Below are 6,123 nucleotides of genomic sequence, written 5' to 3'. Positions count from 1 at the left end.
TATTGAGTTGAACTCAGCAGTTGTCCAAATCTCCTCAACTACTTCACAGTAAATCGTTGGGGCTTCCAGCATTGCATAGCTAAGTTTACAGTTTTTGATGAAGTCCATCATTTTGTGATAATCGGAGTGGGCTTCATTCTTTTCTACCAAAGCTATGAAATTGTTCTTCTCATAGATGAATCCGGATTGAGACATAATCTTTACTACTGGTGCCATTGTTGTGAGTAGAATTTGCAGAGAATAACTTGAAGGTTTTGCAGAGAGAAAATGGTAAAAGCTTTGAAATTTCAAGAAAGCGTAAAGTAAAAAATGAAAAATCAGAAGGGCTTATATACTTTCTCAAATTAAAAAGCATAAATAAGAGATTAAACAATAAATATATGTAAGTAAATTTCAGCCGTTTAAGAATAAACTGTAAGTATTCTAAAAACTACCTTTAAAACAAATACATACAGCTGTATGTATGAGTATCAACGGTTAAGACAATAGAATCAACGGCTGTGAAACACCTGAATCGGCTGATGTGATATTTCAACGGATAAGGTAAACTGTCATCCGTTGAAGAGCACTTCAGTTTTATCCGTTGACGGATAAAAATTCCAGAAATGTATATGACTTTCAACGGATAATGAACATCCGTTGACAGAACAATTTTGACCTTCAATGGATAGGGAATATCCATTGATGGAATAATCTGTGTTAAAAATCAAATTTGTTCTTGCAGCTAATACATTTCAGGCTTCAATTCAAATTGCAATAAGGACATGAATTTTAAGAGTAATTAAGCATACCTAGCTCACTTACCAATCTTGTGAATGTTGATTCATCAAGTGGCTTGGTAAATATGTCTGCAATTTGTTGTTCACTTGGAACAAAATGAAGTTCCACTGTACCTTTCATCACATGTTCCCTAATGAAGTGGTACTTGATATCAATGTGCTTGGTTATTGAGTGATGCACTGGATTTTCAGTAATGGCAATGGCACTTGTGTTGTCACAAAATATTGGAATTTTGTCAACAGTCATACCATAGTCAAATAACTGGTTCCTCATCCATAGTATTTGTGCACAGCAACTACCAGCTGCAATGTACTCAGCTTCAGCTGTTGATGTGGAAACAGAATTCTGCTTCTTGCTGAACCATGATACAAGCTTGTTCCCTAGAAATTGACAGGTGCTTGTTGTGCTTTTCCTGTCTATTTTGCAACCTGCATAATCTGCATCTGAGTAGCCAATTAGATCAAAACCAGACTCTCTAGGGTACCAAATTCCTAGATTTGGAGTCCCCTTGAGATATCTGAAAATTCTTTTAATGGCCACTAAGTGAGATTCTTTAGGGTCAGCTTGAAATCTAGCACAGAGACATGTAGAAAACATTATATCAGGTCTACTAGCAGTTAAATATAAAAGTGAGCCAACCATGCCTCTATAACTTGTAATATCCACAGACTTTTCAGCCTTGTTTAATTCAAGCTTAATGGCAGTGGCCATGGGAGTTTTTGCAGGTGAACAATCCATTAAGTCAAACTTCTTTAAAAGATCATAAATATATTTAGTTTGACTAATGAAAATTCCACTACTAACTTGTTTTACTTGTAACCCAAGAAAGTAAGTTAGCTCTCCCATCATGCTCATTTCATATTTACTTTGCATTAATTTAGCAAACTTTTTACAAAGCTTATCATCTGTAGATCCAAATATAATATCATCTACATAAATTTGTACAAGTATCTTAGAGCCATTAATATTTCTAAAGAAGAGAGTTTTGTCAACAGTACCTCTTGTGAAATGATTATCTAGAAGGAACTTTGACAAAGTCTCATACCAGGCTCTAGGTGCTTGCTTTAGTCCATAGAGTGCTTTCAACAGATAATACACATGGTCTGGAAAATTTTGATCTTCAAAACCTGGAGGTTGGCTTACATAAACTTCTTCCTCCAATTCCCCATTTAGAAATGCACTCTTGACATCCATCTGATAGACTTTGAAATTGGCATTAGCTGCATAGGCTAGAAAGATTCTGATGGCTTCAAGTCTTGCAACTGGAGCAAATGTTTCATCAAAATCTATTCCCTCTTGTTGAGAATAGCCTTTAGCAACCAATCTGGCTTTATTTCTTATGACAATGCCATTTTCATCCATCTTGTTTCTGAATACCCATTTTGTGTCAATGGAACTCTTGTTCTTTGGCTTGGGTACCAGCTTCCAAACTTTATTTCTCTCAAATTGGTTCAGCTCTTCCTGCATAGCTAATATCCAATCTGGATCCATTAAGGCTTCTTCCACTTTCTTAGGTTCCTCCTGAGATAGAAAACTACTATACAGACATTCATTTTGAGTAGCTTTTCTTGTTTGCACTTTAGATGATGCATCACCAATGATCAGTTCAAAGGGATGATTCTTGGTCCATTTCCTTTGAGGTGGAAGATGTGTTCTAGATGAGGTGGCCTCAGTATTGTCGTGATGTGAGACAGAGTGTTGATCAGTTGAAACTCCCCCTGAGTTGTTGGTCCTTTGCAGGAAACTTGGAGTTCTATCAACTGATGATGTAAATCGATTATCCGTTGATGAACTATGATCAACGGATGCTTCATTATGTACTTCAACGGATGATGCACTATGTCTTTCAACGGATACTGCATTGCCTCTTTCAACGGATGCAGAATTCTGTGCATTATCCAAGGGCATATCTTGAATCCCTTTTGAAGTGTCATCTCCATCAATCTCCTCTTCACTATCATCACAATATATCTCAATGTTGTCAAATTTGTGTCTTTCATGGTGTCCCTCATCTGTTAGTCCATCAATCTTTTTATTATCAAACACAACATGCACAGATTCCATAACAATGTTGGTTCTTAGATTGTAGACCCTATAAGATTTTCCAGCTGAGTAACCAACAAATATCCCTTCATCAGCCTTTGCATCAAACTTCCCTTTATGGTCAGATTGATTTCTCAGTATAAAGCATTTACATCCAAAGACATGAAGAAAGTTTAGAGTTGGTTTTCTTCTTTTGAACAACTGATAAGGAGTCATGCCTTTAGCTTGATTGATCAAAGAAATATTCTGAGTGTAGCAGGCACAATTAACAGCTTCAGCCCAGAAATATGTTGGTAACTTTGATTCTTCAAGCATTGTTCTAGCAGCCTCAATTAAAGATCTGTTCTTTCTTTCAACTACCCCATTTTGCTGAGGTGTTCTTGGAGCTGAGAACTCATGCATGATTCCATTTTCTTCACAGAACAGCCTCATTGTCAAATTCTTGAACTCAGTTCCATTGTCACTCCTGATATTCCTAACCTTCAAGTCAGGATGATTATTGACTTGCCTGATGTGATTGATAATGATTTCACTTGCTTCATCCTTTGATCCAAGAAAATAGACCCATGAAAACTTTGAGAAATCATCTACAATCACCAAGCAATATCTTTTTCTTGCAATTGACAATACATTGACTGGTCCAAACAAATCCATATGTAGCAGCTGTAATGGTTCATCAATTGTTGTTTCAGGCTTCTTTTTGAATGATGCTTTCCTTTGTTTGCCTTTCTGACAAGCATCACACAAACCATCCCTTGAGAATTCAACAAGAGGAATTCCTCTAACTAAGTCCTTTTTGACTAGATCATTCATTGTCTTGAAATTCAAATGGGATAGCTTCTTGTGCCATAGCCAACTTTCAGCTGAACTTGCTTTGCTGAAGAGACAAGTAATAGATTATGCATCTGTAGAGTTGAAGTCAGCTAAGTACACATTTCCTTTTCTAACTCCAGTTAGAACCACTTTGTTGTCTTTCTTACTGGTGACAACACAGGCTTCTGAATTGAAGGAAATTGTATTCCCTCTATCACATAGTTGACTGATGCTCCTTGTTGAAATCAAGCCATATCCCATAGTAAACCCTTTGCTGTCATCTCCAGAGGTTATGCTAGGGCCAGCTCTCTCCTTAAACTCTGTGAGCAGGGAGAAATCTCCTGTCATGTGTCTTGAACAACCACTGTCCAAGTATCATAGATTTCTTCTTTTTCCCTGCACACCATAAAATCAATCAAGTTGATTTTGGTACCCAAGTTTCCTTGGGTCCATTCTTGTTAGCCTTTCTCCTAGACTTCATTCCTCCTGCATCTTTAGACTTAGGTAACTTTGAGTCAACCTTGATCTTAGATGTAGTTGGTTGAGGTGTAGGGTTAGTCACAGAATCATTTAGCACATTTGGAATTTGATAAGGCATGGATTGTGCAAGCATGTTATTCCATATTGGCATATTGTATGGCATTTGAGGCATACTAAATGCAGCAAGATAAGGATTGTTAAAATATGGCATGTTTGCAAAATGTGCATAAGGATTCTGTTGAGACATAATAGGCATAGCATGCAGAGGTGATGCAGACATATTAGGCATGGAAGAGGGCACATGTATGGGAGTTTTCTTAATAGATTTGCAATTAGCAGATAGATGATTAACACTACTACAATGCACACAGCTTTTTCTAGGAGCATACTTATCAGGTGTGTAATTGTTATGTTTGTTAACCCCTACCTTCCCATTTCTATTAGATTTCCTTTTAGTTTCCTTTTTATCCTCAACCACTTTGAGCCTATTCTTTAACTGTTCTAAGGTCATGTGTCCTATATTCACCTTACTGAAATCTTTGGATGTGCTTGCTTCTTCTTTGACAAAGTTCTTGGAAGTTGAACCAAACTTTTTGTTGAGTTTCTTTAGATTTTCACCTTTAGAAACATCTGCCTGTTTTAATTGAGGAACCTTCAACGGATGCTCCTTTTCTTCCTTCAACGGATAATTTTCATCATCCGTTGATTCCACATCCGTTGACAGCCCATCAATTAATTCTATTTTCTTTTTGTTTTTATCCCAGGCAGTCTCACAAAATGATTCAATTCCTTGAATCTTGACAATTTGAGCACTAACATCCCTAGATGTCTTCCAGGCTTTAATCACCTCTTGCTCTCTCTCTAATTGATTAGAAAGTATTTCTACTTTCTTAACAGATTCAGCTAGTTCATTTTCAACAGATATACAATGTAGCTTAGTTTTCTCTAGGTCAATCAACTTATCTTCTAACACAGCATTTCTATTACTTAAAAACAAATTGTTCTCTTTAATCCTACTATTTTCTTTAGCAAGAGATTTAAGAGACACACGCAAATGATACAGTTCAGTAGACATGTCATTAAAAGCATCATTGCATTCTTCTTTAGTAAGCTGTGTTAAATCAGTAGTGATTACCTAGTTGCTTGATGAACTAACTTCATTTTCCTCAGAATCAACCATGAGAGCCAAGTTGACATATTCCACATCTTCATCCTCTTCTTCTCCATCAGCTGCCCAGTCTTTTTCTTGAGTAATGAAAGCCCTCTCCTTTTGCTTGAGCAGATCAAAATATTTCTTTTTATAATCTACTTGGTCAAATTTCTTCTTTTCAGAAGTTGGCTTTCTGCACTCACTTGCAAAGTGTCCACTTATACCACAATTGAAACACTTGAACTTGGATTTGTCCACCATGTTCTTATGAGTTTTAGTGGCTCTAGTGTTTTTCCTAAATTTCATCTTTGCAAATCTCCTGGACAGAAATGCAAGATGCTCATCAATACCATCAGAGTCATCTTGGCTGGAGTTATCTTCATTCTCAGCAACTTGCTCCTTACCCTTGCTTGATTCTGATTTGCTTGTGCCATCTTTGGAGTTTGATGTAGATCTCACAGTTTCTTGTCTGCATTCTTTCTCATTTTCAGCTACCAAGGCAACTGAACCTCCTTTCTTTCTTCCCTTCTCCAATACCTCATCCTGTTCCAGCTCTAGTTCATAAGTCTTCAAGATTCCATATAATCTTTCAAGAGTGAAGTCCTTATAATCTTGAGAGTTTCTCAAGGAGACAGTCATGGGTTTCCATTCCTTTGGCAAGGATCTTAAAAATTTAAGATTTGAGTCCTTCACCTGGTACACTCTACCATACAGCTTCAGTCCATTCAACAGCTTTTGGAATCTATTGAATGTGTCATTTAAAGATTCATTTTCTTCAAAATGAAAATACTCATACTGTTGAATGAGAAGCTGCATTTTGTTTTCTTTTACTTGTTCTGTACCTTCACACAGTAGCT

This window comes from Apium graveolens, chromosome 9, assembly GCF_009905375.1.
Source record: "Apium graveolens cultivar Ventura chromosome 9, ASM990537v1, whole genome shotgun sequence".
NCBI lineage: Eukaryota > Viridiplantae > Streptophyta > Magnoliopsida > Apiales > Apiaceae > Apium > Apium graveolens.
The sequence above is the reverse complement of the archived record's forward strand: the minus strand, read 5'-3'. Positions refer to the sequence as shown.